This window comes from Pinus tabuliformis, chromosome Q (assembly GCF_031772625.1).
Source record: "Pinus tabuliformis cultivar Carrire ecotype Pingquan chromosome Q, CPIR1, whole genome shotgun sequence".
In the NCBI taxonomy this organism is placed as follows: domain Eukaryota; kingdom Viridiplantae; phylum Streptophyta; class Pinopsida; order Pinales; family Pinaceae; genus Pinus; species Pinus tabuliformis.
The window spans coordinates 529,768,122-529,793,804 of record NC_142296.1 but is presented as its reverse complement, the minus strand read 5'-3'; positions in this window follow the sequence as shown (position 1 = coordinate 529,793,804).

Here is a 25,683-nt window from a genome sequence, read left to right as displayed (position 1 = left end):
TGTTTTTTTTTAAATACAAAAAATATTTGCAAGTAAAATCCAATAGTATGACTAACCTATCAGAGTACAACATTGGATTTTCCACCCATATGCACTAGTGGGGGTTAGGGGTTAATGATCACAAGTTAAGAGGATAAGGGGTTAAGGCTTAGGGGGTTCATGGATTTTAGGTCAGGGGATAGAGCTTCAGGATGTTCTAGGAATTTACAATTTAGATAAGTAATTGTTTGATCTTGATGTTGTTATTAAGATTCTAGAATATTCCCCAAATCTACAATTGAAATGAATTCAACAACTTTAGATTGGCCAAGTATGTTAGCTTCTTCCACCAAATTTTAACTGGCTTAATTTTATGGAATTCATGATTTAAGGGTGGAAACTAAACCTATTTATCATTTGTAGAAAATATGTCATTAGTGCCCTTATTGTGGTCCACATATTATCTGATAAACACCAAAGGGAAGAAGGAGAGAGATTGGTGTTATACTGATCTCTTGGTGCACATGGGGGGGAGGGGGGGTAGTCAAGTTGGTCCCAAAATTTCTATAGCGGTGTCTAGATCCTATCAATCCATTGTAGCCTCACACTCTCTGTAGATTCAGATACACAAATCCAAATCAGCGTGTTACACAAATGTATGTATTGTGCGAAGTTTCACATCAACTCAAACTTAAACTGCTCACCATCAATCTGTGTGGATCTTCCTTAGTTCTCAAACCTTCTCCTGTGTGGAGCTTGAGAAAATATGTGCATACACATATCACATTATGGCATGTTGTGGAGTACATTTACAAGAAACCAACCATCCAAATGTGTTAAATTTTTATTATCTGCATCTTTGCAGAATGGTGTCATTAATAATTTGAAGTTTCTTGTCTTGCTAGTATGATCTAATTATTGCTTTGTGCAAGATGTTTTCTCACTCCCATTATTAAAATTTTGATGTTTATGGATAGTATATTGATACAATGGATGCCTCAAATAATAAAAAGTCAATTATTTTAACATTAATAGTGTTTAGTATTTGCATATCGTGTAAATTCAGTAGTTCTACTGGTGGTTACCTAGGGTCAACCTAAACAATTCTTTCACATGCATCAGAATAAGTAAAAAGTGATAATAAGAAGGACTCGTGCAAACTTTTCTAATCGTACATGCTTAATCTAAAAGTGTTGTTGTTATGCTCAATTTCTTATTGGAGTACCTATCAAGTGACAAAGTTTTTACAAATGTTTGAAATGATACTAAATAAGGTGGACCTGAGGGACTGAAGAATGAAATCACAAGACAATACTTGACTGAGATCTATAGGTGGCTGGAACAGAATCACCTTGAACTCCAATCAATGTTTGATTCTTACAAAGGCAACATCCGACATATTATTGGTTAGCATTTTCAACATTGAAACTTGTATTGCACCTTTTTTTCAACTTGGCAATAGCATTGGTTCAATGAAATTAATGCATGATCCTACTTTCAGGTAAACCAGTGTCATCCACAATGCCTGTGAAAAACATGAGTACATGCTCAAATCAACCTGTCTTGGCTGATATTGGTAATCATCTTCACTAACTAGTGGGTAGATAAAGGATCTTGGTCATTGTATCAACACTCACCCCAATGGGATATCATGTGAATTTGGCTTAACACTCTCCCCATAAGGCTATTATGGTGTCAAATTCACTAAAAAATTCAAGGCTTTGCACTCTTCCAACATGGATATTTTGTTTTCTCCCTCCATTAATGCATCATTCTAGAACAACAATGGCATCCCATGGCATGTATTGAACTATTGCAGAAACGTTAATGCACCCAAAACTATTACATGAAGAATGCAAAATAATGATTAGCACAATTCCTATATCCCCACCTCAAAAAGTAAAATATCTCCATATCTAAAAAGGATTTTCCATAAATAAGATTTTAGGTAGTTAGGGTCTCTTTCTATGGTAAACCCTCCACTAGTTGACATCACTAACCCCATGGATAAAATCCCTAAAATGAAATTTCAATTAAATAAGTCAATTTTCCAAAGTAAAACCCACCCAAGGTTCTCACTTATATGGCGATCTAGGGTATACATAAGTTTGGATAGCAATGCTTGAGCATGTGTTTCCTTTTCTGAATATTGATATGCACAACAACGATATCACTTGGGTTTCTCTTGAAACTTGATTACTATTAGTTTGTGTACTAAGAATATATTACTCAAATGTATATATGTAATTTAGTATACATGGATCTCATTATTAGCATCCACATAAATAAAATTCCTAATATAAAAATTTGAGTTACTCTCATTCATCTAACTAGTATTAGTGTAGGTCCTAAATGTTTGAATTTGAAATGATACTAAATAAGGTGAAAGAGAGGGACTAAAGAACGAAAGAGCAAGACAATAATTGACTGAGATCTATAGGTGGCTAGAACATAATCACCTTGAATGTCCAACATTGTTTGATTCTTACAAAGGCAACATCCCACGTATTATTGATTACCATTTTCAACATTGAAACTTGTACTGCACCTTTTTTTCAAATTGGAAATAGTATTGGTTCAGTGAAATTAATGCATAATCGTACTTTTAGTTAAACTAGTATCATCCATAATTCCTATTTAGAACATGAGTACATCGTCAAATCGAGTTGTCTTCGCTGATATTAGTAATCATCTTCCTAACTAGCATCCACATAAATAAAATTCCTAATATTTATTTATTTGACTAAATAAATAAATTCCACACTTTGAAAAACCATTAAATCATCTAGATTGTACAAATTAAACCACTCAAACTTATAATTTTAACAAACATCTACTCAATTTTGGACAAAATCTACCCAGAAAATATTCAGAGAAAAAAATAAAAAAGTAGTTAAAATACAACATTCTAAAGCCATTTTAACCCTGTTGATGACATCCCTTCTCCTTTCTCTCGCAATGAGTGCCATATGTGGAGCCACTTAACCTCCATAAGCTTTAGATAGGCATCCTTATCTAGATGGCATATTTTGGGAATATCCTTAAATCCGATAAATAGAAGCAAGGTCAATTGTTTTACTTTGTTGTTGTCTTTGGAATTTTAGGATGTTCCAGGAATTTACAATTTGGATAAGTAATTGTTTGATCTCAATGTTGTTCTTAAGATCCTAGAATATTCCCCAAGTCTATAATTGAAATGTTGATCCCAAAATATTCCCCAAGTCTACAATTGAAATGAGTTCAACAACTTTAGATTGCCTAGGTATGTTAGCTTCTTCCACCAAAGTTTAGGATGGCTTAATTTTTTGGAATAAGGGTGGAAGCTAGACCTCTTTATCATTTGTAGAAAATATGTCATTAGTGCCCTTATTACGTCCCACATATTATCTTAGAAACACCAAAGGGTAGAAGTAGAGAGATTGGTGTTAGACTGATCTCTTCGTGCACATGTAGGGGGCCTTAGTCAAGTTGGTCCCAAAATGTCTATAGTGGTTTCTAGATCCTATCAATCCATTGTAGCCTCGCACTCTCTGTAATTTCATATATACAGATCCAAATCATCACGTTACACAGATGGATGTATTGCGTGAAGTTTTACATCAATTCAAACTAAAACTGATCACCATCTATCTGTGATGGGCCACATAATATTGACATGGACGATTTGTGGTTGATATTATAGGGCATGAGAGCCTGCATTGGATTGGAGGCCTAGATTCCCAAATAATTCTAATCCGCTATTAGTCCACAAGTGTAAGGTTTGTATGTAACCTCAATCCCCTTGTGCCATCAATCATTTTTTTGAAGAACTAAATTTTTGCAGGGTTGAAAAACAAATCTATTAAGGGAAATTGTGTTTTGGATTTGCAAATGGTTAGACCGATTAATGCATTATCCAAAACCAACCTATTTAAAACCGATTGACACTTCCTCTGAAACTGATCAAGTTTTAATGGATATGAGAACTGCAATTAAATGGCTCTAGCAGGCACCATGGGTAATCATAATGCTACTTCCCCATCAATAGAGGCACAACTCTTAGATTTGTCAAACAATTGATTCGTTTGTTGTGAAAGAAGGGAACTGAGTGGAGGCCTAGATGGGGAATTTGTCTTTAGAGTTTAGAAATAAATACAAGGAAAGTTCCAAATCAATCATTATTCTCTTCTGACAACACTAACTATAAATCTATTCATGGAGATGAAGAAACTTATAATTATGATAAACACGATTCTAAACACTAAGTTGTTTCCACTGCATTTTTCCTTTATGATTGAATTTGACCACCATGAATTGAATTATTGATTGAATGATAAAGACATAAATGGAAATTTGGCATTCTCATATTCATTTCTTTATATTCAATGCCATTCATGCTTGTATATTCAGTTGCTGAAATATAATACATGAATCATAACAAGAATTTTCACATAACATGTCCTTATATTCAATGACATTCAATTCAATTCAAGGTGGTCAGATACCATTGAAAACCAATAAAGAGTATTAAATTAGATTCCATAGGAGAACAATAAAATATTAAATAAACAATGGACAAAAAAGGTTAACACAAGAAACTAAGCCTGATGAGAAACCTAAACCCTTTGAAGTTCATACGAAATTAAGAGACCAAAAACACCAGATTGCCAGGACATTGTTAGCTCTAGTGTGGTAAGATAGGCTTTTGGCTTCTGTCTAATGCATTTTTGTGGGACAAAGTGTTAATGAGATGGGACATCATGTGGGCAGGCTTGTATATAACCACCCAGCCATGAATACTTTTGTTGAACTCCATTCCTATGAAATAGTTTTTTATTTGGCTAGGAGAGATCCATATTATACATATTGCTTAGTTAATCAAATTATTAGCACAAACTCTCAGGTAACTGCACCTGTTAAGGATAACTACTCTGCTATTAAAGGCTATTTACAATTCTAGTTTCCTATGTTAAAATATAGATATGCTAGTGAGAGGTTGTGGAAAAATAGATACGCCTCAAACCCATTGACGTCATATATCTACAGAATCAAATCTATATTGTTAAAATATGGAAAGATCAAGCAGGAAGGTTGCAGAAAAAATGAAAGTGGGAGATGGCAGCAGTTTAAAATTCTACAACCAACAAAAGTTGTTTCAGTTGTAAGTATGTGCATGAGGCAAATTTGACTCTATAGAATGAACACTGTAGAACTAACCAAGGGAAAAGTAGTAAAAATGCATGAACATAGAAAAATAAAAACATATAAACCCAATTAATTAACTTGTGATTCCAACTCTAAAATTCCAGGCTTCAATTGTAAATTAGTTGTTGCTCGCCTCTTAAAAATCCTCCAAGTTCTCTCCAATGCTCTTCTATCCATGATAGAAGCGATAATTATATAGGAAATTTCGGAAGCCTTAAAACTCTTTAACCACATAACCAATTTCTCTCAAATCTCTCAAAATATACCAAAACCCTCCCGCAAATGGCAAAACATTGGTGCCAAAGAGCCATCTTCATGGATCGAACATCCAGTTTTCATGGAGAGTTTAGAAATCAGGTAAACCTAGAGTGGACCTCTTCACAGTAAGAATAACCAGTTTGCATAGAAACATGGTTCTTAGCAATTTTTCGTAGGGTAAGAATAGTCAGTTTTTGCAAGTAAAATCTTTGGTCTTCATTCCTAGGCTTTCATACCCAGCTTTCCACTTTCATAGCCAGTTTTCATACCCAACGTTCGACTTTCATGGTATGTTTCCCATTTTCATGAAATGAGCACGAAATGAGCATTACGTTATGTATGAAAATTAAAAACAATTACATCATGTATCAATTATTAAAAACAATGTCCATTATTGAAAACAATTAAAGTATTATAATTTGATTTTATTGAAATGAGTTTTATTTGATCATTAGTTTATCTATCCATCATTAAAATTATTTATCATTAATAAAGGTTTATCTATCATTAAAAAAATTAAATAAAATTCATATCTAAACAATAACAAAAGTTCATAATACCATTGAAAATTAACTAAGGTTCATATCAAACAATTAATAAAAGTTCATAATACCATTAAAAATTAAAGAAGGTTCATATCAAACAATTAATAAAACTTTATGCACCATTAAAAAATTAATTAAGGTTCATACACCATAAAGGTTCATACCCGTTTACTAAATAGGTATATAAATATATATTTCAGGTTTATCTATTTAGTATTTATCAAATGTAAGTATGACGATTTTAATACTAGATTTAAATATACTCACACTTTTAACATAAATCAGCGAAATTAAAAATTTAACTTTATGGCCAAAGGAATATAAATATAAATATAAATTTGATTATCTAAATATTACCTTTACTAAAATTATAACAAAGACATTAGTGTAAAGTAGATAGATGATACATGCAATTATGTTAATTGTAGATGAATCCATCTGCAGTGTTAAACTTTAGAGACAAAAGGGTATTTGGAATTTTAACACTATAAATGGATTCAGAGACCCCTTTGTCTCTAAATTTTAACATTGCAGATGGATTCAGAGACCCCTATAGTGAAATGTAACACTTTGGTATCAAAATTGCAATTTTCCATTTCTGGAGTGGTACACAATTAAAAATTACTAACATAAATGACTAATTCATATACTTGTTGTACTTGTTATTTGGTCATATTTTTATTCTTGGACTATAATAGTCATTTATGTTAAGCATTATTAATTTTGTCACTTATTATCTAGTCATATATTTTAATCCTAGACTAAATTAGTCATTTAAGTTAGTCACTTTTAGTTTAGTCACTTATTATCTAGTCATATATTTTATCCCTAGACTAAATTAGTCATTTAATTTAGTCATTTTTAGTTTGGTCACTTAAAATTTCTCAAATTTAGTAGTAATTCACTTGAAATAATTGTGGTGACTAACTTTTTTAGTCACCTAGTCATTAATTTCATCATTTTCTACTAGTGAAGGTTACTGAAGTTTTGAAGTTCAATCTACATGAAGAAAGTTCTGATCATGTTTTGCAAAGTCAAAATCCAAATTGAAGAAACTAAAATTCTAAAGTCTCAACTCTATCAAATTTTCTTGAAATAAATCAAAATTGTGAGCATGTTTGTGAAGGAGCCAGGAGCATTATTTAAGGATGTACCTGTATACTATAGAAATTTTCTAGGTAAAATCTAATACAACACTATGATCAGAAACACTTTGAATCAACTGCCAATACTGCTTGTTGCACTCCACAAGCTTACTCCTCACCTCTTATTCTATTTGTGTTGGGTGTTCGTAGAACCCATCATTTTGTAAATCCTTTATCATGAAGGTTACCGTAGTTGAACATAAGACATTAATTTTGGGTTATGGACTCCCTCCGGAATGAGAATGAGAGAGTAGCTAGGTGGGTGGAAACAAGGTAGCTTGGTTGTATAAGCAAGAAAACTAGGCTCAGAGATTCGAATGAAAGCAGTAGGTATCACTCAAGTTGGAAAGGCATAAATGTGGTCTTGTACGCAAAACATGCTCAAGCTGGAAAGATGAAAAGGTGGTCTTGCTTGTGTCTTGCTCAAGCTAGAAATGCAGAAAGTTTTAGGGTTCAAACTCACAAAAGTAGAAAGGTTTAGGGTTCAAACTCAGAAAAGTAGAAAGGCTTAGGGTTGCAGAGAGGCTCGACTGCAATATGCAACCTTTCTCACTCACATTTCCCACTCTTTCCCTCCACGGCTGACGTGTAGCCCGACATTCTCTAAAACTATGGTGTATTTTTCCCTCAGCTTGGCCAAAAAATTGTATAAATAATACCTTAGGTTATATATATTATTGTATGGTATATTAAAACCCTTTAGGCCCTCAATATTATAACACCAATATATTATTTTTTGATTTTTCCATTTTTAATGCCCCAATATGAACATGCGTGATATAATATTGGTTTTTCAGTGAGACCCCCATGTCTCGAAGCTGACTTTATCCAATAACACCTTAAATATCTGATCAAACTCCTAAATAGACTCAGTAGGTTTCTACTTGATATATTTTAAATTGGTGTTGCACTTCGACTCAGACTTTGGCTTCTTAAACTCTCTTACCAATCATGTTTTAATATCCACAAATGTTCTGATTTGATTATTTGAATACTTCATATACCATGTCAATGCCCTATCTCAAAATGTCATAACAAGATGCACTTTTTTTATATTCTCATCGTTGATCTACTTCACTATCCATATTGCTTCACGTAAAAGTTGGAATTGCTTTAGATCCTCCAATCTATTTCCTTTGAAAACAGGTAGCTTAATATTGTCAACCATACTTATTCTTGAATGGGGAAGGGGAGGGGGAGAAGTGAGGGGAGGGGGATGGAGGGTAGGAGGGGTAGATGGAGGGGGAGGGGAAGGGGGAGGGGCGGAAGTAAGGGGAGGGGATGGGGGATAGGAGGGGTAGAGGGAGGGGGAAAGGGAGAGCCAAAACCACCCTGGTTATTACTAGATTCTAGCTTCTGCAAACTCTCAAGTTGGATGGGTGTATACTGCAGAGTTACCTGAGGATTATCAGGGAGGCTTTCTTCACTTTCAGATTCACTCAAAATAGGGCTATAATTAGTCTCTATGAAATTCTTCAGGTCTTGTCCATGAGATATCTTTCTGGTATCTACTCTATATCTCTTTCCACTTCGTGTTGTTCCAATCTCTTGCTTAGATTTATTCCCTCTTCTTCCAAACATAAGTAAACTAGCAATCTAATTACATCTGCAAAACTCCCTTTTCACACAGAAGCATCTTAATCCAAAGTTTTAGAGATTTCAAATACTTACCTCGCAGTCCCTTGAAGAATCAGCATTCCGCTTTGCTGTAGGACATAGTTGAGTCTACCGCGAAATTAGTAATGAATCCTCCCAAGATGCTATCAATCCAGAAATCAATAGCTCTTGAAATCCTATTTTCCATGCTTTTGAGTCATTGTATCAGTTCAAGAGTCCACACCGTAGGTTATTAAACTTTAAAACAGTCCTTTCTTTTGGTCAACCTCGATATCCACTCGTACATATCAGTAAGAAATGAAGCAAATAAAATTTTGTAACCAATCTTCAACTATCAAACGAGGGTTTATGTTTTCTTGATCCACAAATTCTTGCTCTTTTAGTTCTATCCAGTCTTGAATCTCTTTCTTCGATAGGTCCCACATCCACATATGCTTCAAATAGATCTTGGTCCCAACAATGGAACCATTTGTTGGCTTGATTGGGGCTGACCCAAGTTCGATCTATACTACACACCAACAAAACCCTCAATCATTGGTCCTTTCGGCAATGACCTACAAGCATATCGCAGTCTCACTCGAAGTGACTATGGGAGGATGCAAAACTAGGTTTCTACAGCCTTGAAGGATGTGGAGATATGGTATTGTTATGTTCTTTTATTATTAACATTCATAAATCACTTTGCCACATTACATTAATCACTTAAGCATATCGTATCAAACCATAAACCATCATTGTGTTGAAATCAAATGCAACTATAATAACTGCAACTCTAAAATGGATAATAAGAAAATATACATATGAAGACACCAAATTACCATGGTTCACCCCAATGTGGGGCTATGTACACAAGAAATTTTGATAATATAGTGATTCTTTGTACAACAAATAGTTCTTTACCTACTCACTAAGATGTAGGTCATCTGCGCACTTAGTTGCAGACATAGGCCTCTATGCACTCAGCTGCAGAGCCTTTCCTTTGCTACAAAACTACAGATCATAATAATACAACCATAATGTTGATCTAGATCATAAAGATGATTCTATTCTTTATTACTTTACCCTATATATACTATTACAATGAGGGTTACATCATCAAATACCATGGTCCAAATACCATGGAATTCCCCAAACAAGCTACTATGGTCTGAAAACCATTAATATCTTACAAAATTGTGGTTTTTTACAAAAAGGAGGGGCTTCAACCCGCCCTGAATTCCCCATACTATGTGGTCCACTTTACGCTCTGTTTCTCTACTACGTGGACCACTTCACGCTTCGATGCATTCTCCACTATGCACTCTACTCCACGAAATGCAGATTCTTCGCCAAAACCTAGGCCAAGTTGGGTTGCACCCAATAACCACTAACAACCTGCCAAAATATTCCTCTTGGGATGAGTTGTCCTATGAGCCCCGCCCACTGTCGTTTTCATTGGTCATCACTATGTTCACTAACATCATGTCCTAGTGCCTTGCAATCAACCTCCACTATAAAGAGGATTGTGGTTTTGGAAGGGGTGCCCCCAATGTAGCTCTCTACCATTGATCTGTGAAATCAATTGGGTGGAAAGCCACTTCCTGGACCTTAAGGCACATCTATCTGATTGCCTAGAGTGCCATGAGAATGATTCCACGTGGCCTGATGCTTTCTATTGCACCTTCTTCTCATCCCTCCAGACTATGCATCGAAGCTTATGTGGGTTGTAGGCCAACCCACCCACCAATACCAGAATCGTTGTGCAAACATCATTTTTTGCAACATCCCTATTCTTCAATCATGGCTATCTATGGCTTACGACTTTGGCAATGTTGAGGGTTAAACCTCTGGCCCATGTCAACACTCTCACGACCAATCACAGGGCTTCTGGGCTGGTGTGTCAACCAGCTCATCCAACTGACATCATCTTGGCTATTCATATTACCAAACAACTAACCCATTAGAGGAAATTTCAGCCTAAAAGTGCCCATGAATTTTTCACGTAATTTCCATGTCATAATATGTAAGCTAATCAAAATCCTTTAAATTTAAAAAGAGGTACAGGCTCTAACTAACTTAAGATTGTTTTGTTTGGTCACCTGTGAAATATTTTATTATTAATATGAGTATCGATGAAATATTTTATTATTAAGTTGGTATTCATAAAATATTTTATTGATTTTATTTACCTAACCAATATGAATTAGAATATAGAAAAAGCTATTAATGTAATGTAAATATTGATACTATTGAACAAATATAAATTAAAAATGTGAGCCCATTTGACATTAATATCCATGCCCCAAAAAACACCAAAAAATAGTTTTATATATATATATATATATATATACAGTTAGTTAGTTAAATATAAAATATAAATATAGAATATATAGTTAAATATAATTCAATATAAAATAGTTAATAGTTATAAAATAGTTAAAAAGTTAAAAAAATGTATTCCATAAAGAACAAATTACCATATTTCTACCAAAAATATATATTCGGAGCGAAATTGTGGCCTTAATAGACAATGTCATTGAAAAAACACCAAAAAATAGTTAAATATAATATATAAATATAGACAATTAAATTTAAATATAAAATCTATATATATATATATGTAAGTGTCACATAATGAGGGATTTTGATAAAAGTAAAAAATTAGAAAATAGTATATTAAAAAATATTTTTAAATCGCATGCTAATAAATAATGTGGGACATAGATATAAGTAAAGTAATATTAAAAACCTGTCTACATGGCATTTTTTTATTAATTTCTTGATTTTTCCTTAGGAGGCTACTTTTTAGGTTGAAATTTCCTCTAATGCTTCCAATTTTTCTTCCGGCCACATTTAGGGTTCAAATCAGCGAAGGGATAAGGTTACCTGATTGTCCCTCTTAAATACAAGACTCAGTCCCTTCATGCTATGACTAGTCTCATTTTGATCTTCGCCATGGCTAGGCTAAAGGAACTTGGTCTTGTGTTATGTAACAAATCAGAAGAGGATCTTCGCAATCGTTCCACAGATAGACTTTATCGCTGGACAAGCCTTCTCCAATTAATCTACCTGGTTGTGGCTCTATCTTAGAGGTTGGTTAGACCTCTGGATCTTCTTCGCTGAAACTTCGAGGCTTTGCTAGCAATGATCTAATGCATTTCATGGTGTTTCCCCTCTTGAGCTTGGGTGTTAAATGTGCTAAGTTTTTCTAGCTCGCGGGCCTTCCCTTGCCTCAGGTAGGGAATTCCTCACATGGTGATGAAGGTGATCATGCACACATTTCCTACCACAGGCTTGCTCCAGGCTTCCGAGAAGGTTTCACTTCACCTGCCACACGCTGACAATTCCATAATCCATGTTAACCCTACAAGAGGCTCCTTGGCACTGCTCAAAGGCTTCTGAGGCATTTGGATGCTCGCATGGACCTGTAGGTCTTAATGCAAAATTCAATGTGGAGGGAATGGAGGTTGCTGAAAATGTAAGGTTAAAGGCCATTTGAGTATGGTTACAGGACATTTAGGTAAGGCAACAGGGCTCGACCGGCGCCGGGGAACTTCCCCTAACATTCATTGACTGCTTGCCTTCTGGCACAAGAGCTTGTAAGCAATGACCTCAAATGTATATAATGACCAAGTCTGGCCAAGTGAGCTTCTTTTATGTAAGGTTTAAATTAATAAAAAGGGTCTCAAAACCCACTACTTTTAATAGTTTAATTCAAGCTTGATTATGGCTTGAAATGTTGATCAGTGGTTGTCATTGATGTCAACCCAAGCAACACCAGGGGCTACCCCGATCTTGCATGGGAATTTTGACTTGAAAACTTACTCTATTTTGAGTCAAGGGCCTTCTAGATGGATTCTACTCATTGATATGTTTCCGTTGATATATGGTATGCCAAGTAATTCTTCACGGTTTGAGAGATATTCATGTTTGAAGTTAGCAACCTTAGTTAGTGGGCTAAAACCCTATGGAGTTGTGGCATGGAACTCATAATTGGTTGTGGTAATTGAATAGTCAATAATTAATAATGTGTTTTTTTTTTCACTCCTAAAATCCCTCCAACGTTCACTTGTTGAGGACCCTCTCAACTCAAAACATTCATAGAAATAATGACCCTCATATCCTCCTCTAGTAGGGATTTTGTGGCTTCAAACAGGTCATCGTGGAATTTTCGCTATAATGTTTTTTGTACGAAGCTTAAGAAGAGGAAATTAAAACCCATTTGAGCTTAAATCTTGATGAACCATGTGACCGAATTTCACATATTGGTTCACTATATTTTTGGCGATATGATCTAAGTACATAAGGGTTTTTGCAGGCTCCCGAATTCCATGTCAAACAAGTGACGTTGGGAAAATCATCATAACTATCTCTCTAAAAATTGGATTCAAATTTAGTAAATAGTCACAGAAAGAGGACGAAATTTAGTTTGTTGAGTAGCATTTTCAGGGTTGAAGGTCACAACAGTGACACGTGGCACTTCGTACAAGTTCACTCTATTGAACCAGTCTATAATCAGGTCATCGTGGCAGATTGGGCATAACTCTTTCTTGAATAATCAAATCTTGAGCAGACCTATGGGGTTGGAAAGAGGACTTATAGTGCTACCATAGCACAAATATCTGAAATTACATAGATACAACAAATTTAATATCAATAGAATGTTACTTGTCTTGTCATAGTTGATAGAATGGTCTCTATTGTTGTACTTAGAACTTGGTCGATCACAAGTCTAGGGTTTGTCAACAGTTTTTATTGTATATATCTTTAGGTTAGTTTTGTATATAGTCTTGCATTGAGTCTAGGTCTATATCAAGAGTGGGAGTCTTTTTCTACTGTTGCAACAAGTCAACAACAAAAGTGACAAGCACATTTCAGGTACGCATTGTAATTTTAATTTGTATTTATTCATTATTATGCACTTACATGTGTTTTGTAGGCACAGGTAAGTTGAAGGGTATTTTGTTTTGTTTTGGGATTGGTTTTGCTGGGAAAATGTTGCATGCAGGTAGAAGAAGATTCAAGAACATGTTCAAGAAAGAATTCAAGAGCACAAGTATCAAATCAATGGAAGCATTGCAGCGGGACATCCTTTGAAGACATGACAACCATCCGTATATTGTGAAGAAGTGTCAAGGCCAAGAGTCACCATTGTAAAGTTGTAAAAGGGTCATTTGTAAAAGTGTCATCGTTGGAAGAGTCATTATTGTAAAAGAGACAATCTACCTAGAGCTGAAAAGGCATTATTGGGAGGTATCAGAGTCTCTGTTTGGATGATGTCATGGTTGGGTTGCAGGTCATAGTGTGATTGGGTGTTTAGTCAAAATCATTGTAAATCATATTGTATCATGGATCATTGTCCCTGGTATGGGAATCCAAACTCTTGTCTCATTTTAATAATTATAGGTAGGCAGGGAGGTGCTAGGCTGGTGCATGAAGTCGCCTACATGTTGGAGCCTGTGAACACTTCAGGGTGGTATGTTGGTCTAGGATGTTGGGGCATCCATTCAGTTGACTATTGAAGAAACTAGGGCATTGGGGCATCCTTCTAGTGGGAGCTAGAGAAGAAATCTTTTCTAGAATTCTAGGAAGTTGTTGCTTTCATTTCAGTTGGGGCTAAAGATTAAAGAATTTATTAGAAAAACATTCGGTGGATTTTGACCCAAAGGGGTTTTCTACCTAAAATTCTTGTGTCTAATGTGATCATTTATTTAATATTATTACTGCGTAAACATTAATAATAATTGAAGATTAATTAATCCTCTGCAAAGATTTAAAAGTTCTAATTTCTAAGGAATACTGATTCACACCCCCCCCTAGTATTTCCAACACAAAACATATCATTAATATCATTTGATTTCACTACTGTATTATTTTCTAAGCATGGTTAAACAAGTCATGAAGTTATTTCTCTTCCATTACTATGTCATTGGAAGCACAGATAGATGTTTTATTCAGAGTACGGGTTAGCCTCGACTCCATAGCTTAGGCATTATTGTTCTAAGGTTCATTTCATGTCTTAACATTAGATACTTTATGGTTGCCATCATTTAGGCTATTGAACACAATTTATTTCAGGTTCAAGCACCAATATACATATATACACACACATATATTTAACTTACATATCTGGATAACATCCCCTCCAAGTTTTACGATGGTCATATGCCAAACAACACAAAAGAAGTCCCTGTTTTCTAGAGCCATTATAAACAAAAGTACAACATAATCCATTTAAATGTAAGAAACATTCATAAATATGTATCTTTAAGTCTATAGGCAAATTGATTCTAGGACTATGAATCTCCACCCAAGCATACACAACTGTGGCCACTATTACTTGGAGATACCACCACCAAGCCAAATTCCAGCGTCCAAGGGGAATGCTTACTTCTGGGACTACACACAAGCTTCTAGTTAAGTCAGGGACTCCAAAGGACCTCTTGCCTAAATATCCACAGTTATTTACTTATTTCTTTCTTGAACATAGAGTGTAAGGTGCCCAACCTCACCCACATGTTCACGTACAATGATTCAACCCCTCCTAGGGAGTCTAGAATTCATTGTACCAATCAGGGAAGTAACCAAAGACAGTGATCAAGCCTGTCTGATGAAAGGAGTTTTGGGGTAAACCAATTTCCCCTTTCTTTAAAAATTTCAATCCTGAGGCTTGTGGGTTATGAGCCCATTACTTGTCGGAAGCTTTAAACATTACACTTAGCCTCAAAAACTAGGACCACACAACTATCGGAATACACATGAAACACATGGAAGACCCACAGTCGAAAGCATGGCCGGACTTCAAACACATTATGGCCCCAACTATAAAATGTTGGGTCCTCTCCTCTAATATTTACAAATAACGCTACGCCGTCCTTCGTTATCTCCGATCTTCGATCGACACTATATCGGCCTATCGACGATATCGCTTATCGGCCATCGGTGGATCGACCCATTGATAATCGGCATTCCCACTATCCACTGCACTTGCCTCTCTGATTTGCAATCAGCAATTACATTGCGACCATTGATCCTAACTCTCAATCCAACTGTTGATGATTAATTGCAAGATCACAATCGCACTGTTTCAAGGGCCAGTTCCAATAACTTCAGAAGGTTTCCGCTGATGCGATATAGTGTGATCGCTCATCGCGATTGGATCTGGACCGTTGATCTCTAAGATCCAATGGATCCTATGCATCACTCTTCACTTCTCGCTCTATTGATGGACTTACGCTATGCTTGGGCTTCCTCTACCATACTCTACCACTTACACTGTTATCACTCCATACAACATTCATATAACATAGTTATTCGTTTATCGATGGATCGCCATCGATCCTCCAATGATCGATGGTTGATCAAACCTACAACACTGAAACATTCAGATGGTTTATAAAACACACATAGGCGCACAAAATCAACACAAGGCACACTTTTTGTATTATATAGAACAATTACATGCTAAGGTGTTTTAGCCTTAGAACAAGCTCCCAACCAATTACATTTTGAATACTCTATCTCTCCTCTCTTGAACATGTAGGGTCATCATATATATATATATATATATATATATATATATATATATATATATATATAAAGGAACATTGGATCAGATCACTGTGAAGGATCCGATCATATCCTTTCCTTGATTTCCTCAACAACCCCTAAATCTCTCTATTTGTATACATATGGCAGATTACATTTAATTAAGTCTTCTAGAGACTTATCGCTTCCATCAAACTATCTCTATTATAACAAAATTTGTCCCTTGTTTTGCTCCAATGGTCCACGTCCTCCTTGCTTCCTCTGCTTTGGATTCCTCCTTTAATGAAGAGTGTCGGATGCTCCTGCATCAGACTCCTGAGGCACAAAAATTTATGACCTCCTGTTCATATGCTTCTCCTTTTCCTTAGCAATTCTACCCACTTCTCAATGGAACTACCTTCATGATCTTCTGTGAGCTACAACCATCCTCTACCATAACAGTCTTCCTCTGCTACACGATACCTCACCAAGCTTCCTCCTTTGAGCTTTAATCTTTTGGCATCCTTCTAGTTCTCTCCTCTGGAACCAATTGAGCACTCCTCACTCTAGGTTGCTACAAGTATTCTCGCCTTCGATTTCCATTCTCTGCACGACAATAAGACCATAACTCTCCAACTTCAACAATTGTACCTCCTCTCCTTCTGCTTGCACTCCTTCTTCCTTCTGACAGGAAAACTTAACCTTAACCTTTCCCTGCTCTGATACCACTTGATGAAAGGAGTTTTGGGGTAAACCAATTTCCCCTTTGTTTATAAATTTCAATCTTGAGGCCTATGGGTTATGAGCCCATTACTTATCGGAAGCATTAAGATTACACTCAACCTCAAAAACCAAGACAACACAACTATTGGAATACACAGGAAACACATGGAAGACCCACAATCGAAAGCATGGCCAGACTTCAAAAACATTACGGCCCCAACTATAAAACGTAGGGTCCACTCCTCTAATATTTCCAAACAGTGCTGCACCGACCTTTGTTATCTCCAATCTCCGATTGCGCTATATCGGCCTATCGGTGATATTGCTTATCGGCCGTCGGTGGATTGGCCCATCGAAAATTGGCATTCCCACTATCCACTGCGCTTGCCTCTTCGATTTGTGATCAGCGATTAAATCACAACCGTTGATCCTGATTATCGATCCGATGGTTGATGATTAATCGCAAGATTGCAATCGCACTGTTTCAAGGGCCGGTTCCAATAACTCCGAAAGGTTTCTGCCGATGCGATATAGTGCGATCGCTCATTGTGATTGGATCTGGACCATTGATCTCTGAGATCCAACGGATCCTATGCATCACTCTTCACTTCTCGTTCTATTGATGGAATTATGCTATGCTTGGGCTTCTTCTGCCTTACTCTGCCACTTACACTGTTATCACTCCATACAACATTCATATAACATAGTTATTCATTTATCAATGGATCACCATCGATCTTCCAGTGCTAGATGGTTGATCAAACCCACAACACTGGATCATTCAGACAGTTTATAAAATACACACAGGTGCACAAAATCGACACAAGCCACACTTTTTGTATTATACAGAACAATTACATGCTAAGGCGTTTCAGCCTTAGAACAAGCTTACAATCAATTACATTTTGAATACTCTATCTCTCCTCTCTTGAACATGCAGGTTCATCATATCTATATATATCTATATATCTATCTATCTATCTATCTATATATATATATATATATATATATATATATATATATATATATATATATATATATATATATAAATGAACATTGGATCGGATCACTGTGAAGGATCCGATCATATCCTTTCCTTGATTTCCTCAACAACCCCTAAATCTCTCTATTCATATACATATGGCAGATTACATTTAATTAAGTCTTCTAGAGACTTATCTCTTCCATCAAAATAGCTCTATTATAACATAATTTGTCCTTTGTTTTGCTCCGATGGTCCATGTCCGTCTTGCTTCCTCCACTTTGGATTCCTCCTTTAATGAAGAGTGCCGAATGCTCTTGCATCATTGTCTCTCTATGTTTCTTCAGTATGGTCTCCTCCCAAGTTGTTACAGGGCTCCAGAGTGATTGTCTCAACTCACAGCCTCAAGTGGACCTAAGCTATGACAGGGCTCCAAAGATTTCATCCCACCCATAGCCTCCACAGACCCAGGCTATTACAGGGCTCCAGAGACCTCCTGTCTCAACCCATAGCCTCCATAGACCCATGTTGTCATAGGATTCTAGGTATCCTATCTCAATCCATAACCTCTAGGGACCCCAAGTTGTTGCAGGGCTCCAGAGACTAGCACTCAACACACAGCCTCCAGGGATAGAGAATATATCCCCTTCTCTTCCCTTCTTTTCTCTTCTCTTAAAGCTGTTTGTTGCAATATTTTGTTGAAGGCCTAGTTCCCAGTCATATTTTCGGGCTTGTATCCTCTTTTCCCATGTGTTATCTCCCTCATTCTTTTCCAATGCCCCCAGTCAACATTTCTATCCACCTTATTTATTGTTGCATCCTTCCTGCTTGTGGTTTTGTAGCTCCTTCATAAATTCCTACCCTCCTTGCTTATAGTGTTTTCTCAAGAAAGCATGGGCCTAAGTACTTTCCCTCGACCCATTTAATTTCAGAAGCCAGTTTATTAACTCCTTGCATTATCCAAACCTCAATGGCTACCTTGCCAATCTAGGTTTCTCCTTGGCACAAGAAACCACAACATCCCAAGTAGCGATTCTCCATCCCCAACCATGGAATTTATGTCCCTTGACTTAGTCCCCTCTTTCTTGAATTCCAAAATTGCATGAAATTAGATTACATATATTACATGTATCATATGAGAACCTTGGGTTGGGATGTCACAGTCCCCTAACCCTTGAGGGAACACCTCCCTCAGTGTACTTTTACACATATACAATGCCCAAATTAAAATAGGACATGTATTTTACATGGAGGTTTATACACACATCTCTATACAATATATAGAATTATGCACACTTATTTTAACCATTAAACAAGAAAGGATAATAAAATTTCATGGCATGATCCATCTCCCATGTGGCCTTTTCCTGCCCAAAGTGCTTCCAATGCACCTTAACTTTCTCTATGGCTCAATTCTGAATCAAGAGACTCTTCCGGTCCAGAATGCACATTGGCTCTGGTTGGAACTCTCCCTTTGGTTCCACCTGTATCACAAACCAATCAAGAATCTTGTATATACATTTTAACTAAAGAAACATGGAAAACGTCATGAACTCTAATTGATGAAGGTAAGGACAGTCTATATGCTACTGGTCCAATCCTCTCAATAATTTCAAATGGTCCACAATACCGCGGTGCCAACTTTGTACATGTCCCCATCCTTAGGGAACTTTCCTTGGGTTCGATTCTAAAGTAGACATGTTTTGTAACTTGGAACTATTTGTGCACCCTATGCTTATTTTCATAACTTTTTTGTCTATCCTGTGTGACTTTAAATTTTTTCTTTATGATCTGAACTTGTTTTTCTAAGTCCTTAAACATCTGAAGTCCTACATGAGTTCTGTTAATTATACCACTCTAGGTAATAGGAGTATTACGACTCCTGTAATACAATTCCTCAAAGGGGCTCATATTTATGGATTATTCATATTCGTTATTGTATGAAAATTCCACAAGTGGAAGATATTCTTCCCATTTCCTGGGATGGTGCACCACATACATCCTTAACATGTCCTCAAGGATCTGGATGATCCTATCTATTTTCCCATTTGTTTTTGGATGATAGGCTATGCTAAATGCTATTTTTTGTCCCAATCCATCGAATGATTCCTTCCAAAACCTGAAAGTGAATTTAGCATCCCTGTCTAACAAAATCTTCTTGGGAATACCATGTAGCTTCATGATCTCCTTTACAAAGTTTTGGGCCCTGTCACTAGCAGAGTTGGTGGATTTAACTACCACAAAATGAGCTACTTTGCTAATTTATCGATCACCAATGATTATTTCATCATGATTCTTAGATGTTTTGGGTAATACTGTGATTAAATCCATAGGAACTATTTCCCACTTCCATTCTGGAATAAGGATGGGCTACAACAATCCTGTCACATCCAGCCTTTACCTGTTGGCAATGTATGCATGTTTCTATGAAATATGCCACTTTTTTATTTAGATTTGGCCAATGATAGTTCTTTTTAATGGTTGTGAGGGTCTTTTGATACCCTAGGTGGCCTAAGTAAGGCTTAGCATGGAATTCTCTCAGTATCAACCTTTTTATTTCATCACCGTCAAGCACATAAATTCTACCCTTGCATTTGATTAAGTCATCTTCAATAAGATGATATCCTTCACCCTCATAGTTTTGCTACAATTTTTCTTTCATTTTTTGGTATTTTTCATCCTTCTTCCCAACGTTTTTAATTCTTTCTTCCAAATCTGTTGCACACATGCTTACCACTTCCAAGTGGTTTACTTGGAGCCTTTTGCTCAAGGCATCAACAACCTTGTTTTACTTACCTTTTATGTACTTAATTTCAAAGTCAAACTCGTTGAGCATGGCCAACCATCTTGCTTGCCTAGCATTCAACTTTGGTTGTCCAAACAAGTATTTGAGTCCACTATGGTTTGACATGAATGTGAACCTCCTTCCTAGAAGGTAGTTCCTCTACATTTTTAAGGCATGAATGATAGAGACCAATTCTAAATCATGTGTCACATAATTTTCCTCACGCTTATTCAAATTTATGTACTAGTAGCACAATACTTTCCCTTCTTGTATTAAGACTCCACCGAGTCCCTCCTTGTATGCATCTGTGCACACTATGAAATCGTTGTTAGGATCTATGATTCTTAGCACTAGCGCACTGGTGAGAAATTGTTTTAACTGCTCAAATACATATTGTGCAGTCCATTCAATTTCTTTCCCTTTCTTCTGCAAGGTTGTAATGGGATGACCGATTTTGGAGAAATTTCAAATAAATATCCTGTAATATCCTACCAGTCTCAAGAATCATCTAACCTCCTCCACATTCTATGGATTTGGTGATCCAAACTTAAATAGGAATGCAACAAATTATAGATATAACCATAAATATAGAGATGCATAAAAAATAATACTCATTTCATTAATATCAACATATTTAAATATGCTTACAAATAGAATGGAAATAAACTAGCTCAAGTGATGGTAGATTATCTTTAAGAAGGGATGTGGCAGCTACATGCCTCTGAACTATGTTACAATGAGGCTCAAGGGCCTATTTATTATTGAACAACAAGGGAAAACCCTAACCCCAGGAGATGTAACACCAAGCGTTTGTGGGACTCATTAGGGTTAGGTGGGCAGCCAACTTCTCGGGGTTGTAACTTGGTCATATTATCTATGTTTGGTGTGTACGATACCTTGTTGGAAAGATGTCTTTGAGTACTACAGGATTTTCCACATGACCTTGCCTATGGTTGTGGGCTTGCTATAAACCTCAAAAAAAAATGTTTAGGGGATTAAAACTGCTTCGGAAGTTCAGGACCTAAAAAGCTGCTAAAAATAGTAAATGCTAAAATAAACAAGAATCAGATGAAATTATTTGGAGGTCTAGGTGGAATATGTAGGTGGACACCAATATCCACCTGGATCAGTTGGCCACTCCCTTATGGCTTTTATGTTTTCAAGGTCGACTGTTACACCTCCCTTAGAGACGGTGTGCCATAGGTAATGTATTTGTGACTCGAAAAAGTCACATTTGATGAGTTTTGCATAGATTTTATGCTCTCTCAACAATTTTAATACTACAGCCAAATGGTTTTCATGTTCTTCCTCCATTTTCAAGTAGACTAGGATGTCATCAACAAACACTATGACAAACTTGTCCAAGGACATAGTACTCCATTCATTAGAAACATGAATGTGGTTGGGGCATTGGTAAGCCCAAAATGTACCATTACAAATTCCGAATGCCCATACCTTGTTCTAAAAGAAGTTTTATGGATGTCTTCCTCCTGTATTCTCACTTGATGGTAGCTTGACCTCAGGTCAATCTTGGAGAAACTTGTTGCCCCTCTTAGTTGGTCAAAAGAGATCATCGATCCCTTGTATTGGGTACCCATTCTTAATGGTTGCCTTATTCAATTTTCTGTAGTTAATGAAAAATCAAAGGGTTCCATCCTTCTTCTTTACAAATATTATTGGTGTTCCCCAAGGAGACACACTTGGCCTTATATGACCTTTGTCAAGCATCTCCTTTAGCTATAATTTCAACTCACATAACTTTGGAATGCTCATCCTAAATGGAGCCTTGGATGTTGGTGATGCTCCTAGTACCAAATCAATAGAGAAATCAATCTCTTTGTGAGGAGGCAATCCAGGAACGTCCACTGGAAAAAAAAATTCATATTGTTGCAAAACAGGGTACCTTTGAAGCAATTCAATGTCCTTGTCTTCTACTTTTCTTCTAGCTTGTTCATTCTTGGAAACTTGTACTGGAAACAACATGCATCCCTTCCTGCTACTTTCTTTGTCCGCATACCAGTGATCAAACTCAGTGGTATGGGTTTCTTATTTCCTTGCAATACTCTTTTTGTTCCTTTCTCATCCAAGCATCCCCTTGCTTTTTCATAGCAATCTACCTTCGTTTGGTGTAATTACAACCAATCCATTCCCAATAGTATGCCATACCCACCCAATGACAACACATTCAAGTGGGTAGTTGTAGGCATGCCACTTAGCTTCATTGCACATGAATTTAAGAAATGTTTGACTCTTCTCCTTGTGTCAGTGTCCAATTGAACCAACCAATTTCTCGATGTAATTTCTTACCCAATCCACACTTCTCAACAAGTTATGAGATGATATAGTTATAATTAGAACCTAGATAATTCAAAACAGAAGGATTTGCTATTGTAGCTTACCTTCCATCTCAATTATGGGTTTCGGGTAATCTTCTTGGTGATTTTCCACTACTGCATAGATCCTTGGTATACTCTGAGCCACTTCACATATTGTACTTGCCTCTTGAGCATTGTAAATATTTTCTCCAACATTCCACTGATGTGGGCAATCTCTCCTCCTATGATCCCAACCATAGGTCCAACACTTGAGTGGTTCTTAGCCTTCAAACCTAGCTTGTTCTAACACTATTTTCTACACATTGTTGTGTGCAACAGCATTGGGTTTTTGCTAAGACTATCATGCCTGAACTGCGTGCTTCACCTCCTTTGTGCCTGGATTTTTCTTGGGAAAATTCTTACTACGTCTAACATTTCTCTTGGCCTGCTAACTACTCCTAATTTCAGGCTTGCATTTTTCTTGTTAATAGAAATTACCTAATTTCTTGATAGAATCCTTCAAGGTTTGGGTATCTAGAAATGCGGTCTTATCCCCGAATGACATAGGCAACCCATGGATGAACCTCTAAATCTTGATCTTCTCATATTTGAGATATGGTACATATCTCAATAGTTCCATAAATTTGGTATCATACTCATCATTGGTCAACTAACCCATTTTGAGTTCATAAAACTCCTTTTATTTATTATCATAATACCATTCAGATAGGTATTTGATCTGAAAATCGATGTGTTTACTTTCCTCTTCTCCACAATAAAACAAAATAAAATAGGCGTTTCGACACTTTGCAAGGTAAAATGGGTCTTGATACAAAACATGTTTTTCCAGTGTCTCTTCAAGTCATGAGTTAGTCTTCACATGTAAACTTAACATAAGCAACATAATAGAACATAACTCATATGGGCATAAGAATAGCATAACAAAATATTTGTTGATGAATTTCACCCCTCCTGGGCTACATCTCTGGGTCTACCAACATAGCTAGACCACTCATATATTTAGTATAAAAATGAAGTACATAAATCTTTGATGATGGAAACATATGTCTATTACCCCTATAAGGTAATTTTCTCCTGTAAAGGACTCCCACATACAACAACAAAACAAAGCATCTCCTACAAAGATTCCATACTCCAACTTAAATGAGCTAAAATGAACATGTGAGAACTTCAATTCCACATTGAACCACATAAACAAAACTTCCCTTAACATAACATAATGAGAAAAGTAAACCTAATTTGAACTGTGCAAGTAGCAAATGTCGCAGTATACTTCTAAAGGTGAGAAAACCCCTACAAGGCCTTCTCCATGCTCAAACACCTTCCAAAACTGCTTCCAAACCATGATTGATCCATACACCCTTGGTCTCAAACCAGCAAAAAAACTACTTAGATGTGCTCAAATAAGAAATTAGAGGTCACCATTGGATTCAAAACATCCAAAACCCCCTAAGTGTTCTCTTTGTGAGATCAATTTGGCCAAAAAATTCAAAATGATCTTGCTCACTAAGCTCTCATATGAGTTTTACTGTTAACTATCCAGCAAAATCAGACCAACAATCTAACTATCTTATAAATCCGCCATGTTTTTCACTAACCAAGCAACAAATTCACCCTTTACTGGTGCAATTTGTTGGAACTTTAATTTCACCAATAACCCTTAAGTCTGAAAAATGGGGTCACATAGGCCACATAAGGTCATGGGTCGGGCCTGAATGCCCGCCCCTGCAGGCCTAGCCCTTAAACCACGTCCATGTGGTCATGCGGGTGCCATGGACCCAACAGTTAGGTTAACCGCCTGCCCTTCCCACCGGGCCCTTAAATGTTAGCGTCGAGGTCACATACATGATCCATACAACCTAGGGATGGGCCCCTTACCTTAGTTCCTCCGCCAGCGCCTTTGACACGGTCTCTTGGTGGAGCATATACCCAAGACCTCGGGCTATTATTGAGCGCTCCTCCACCTTCACGCCTTCTACTAAACATCTGGATCATGTGATTAATGATATGATTGGGGGCTGGGATAAAGGTCCTAAGCCCCTCTCCACTATTATATTGTGGGCATATGGCACCAAATATGACCGGGGACCGGGTTGGTAGCTTGGCCCCTCCCTCCAAAAGTGCTAAAGTTAAACTTTATATAATAGTTTGGTCTATAGTATGTTAAGAAATACCATGCAGAATTTTGGTGAAGCACTCTGTTGTGTAGTGGGAGGTTAGGGGTTTGAATCCCTCAGACCTCGTTCAAACCCATACCAAAATTTTAATTGACCCCTCAGTGTGGCACAAAACTATTGGTCCACATAAAACCAGCACAGACCAATCAAATTCGCCCAAAATCAATGAACCAGAGGGTGAAACTTGGTAGCCTATCATTGACTCATGCCCTACATAGTCGCCCTGCTCTCTCACTGTACGGTCAACCCAGTCAACTTCCTAGTCAACAGACCTACTCAAATTTTTAATTGTTGGGACAAATGGTTAGCACGTGATAACTTGAGCATATGGTGTCAGATTGAGGTGAATTGAACGTCGTTAGATTCATAATGATGATTACTTTGACTTGGCGCCAGTTTCAAGACTTTCTGGGCACTTTCATTTTTGAGCTAAAATTTGATCACTT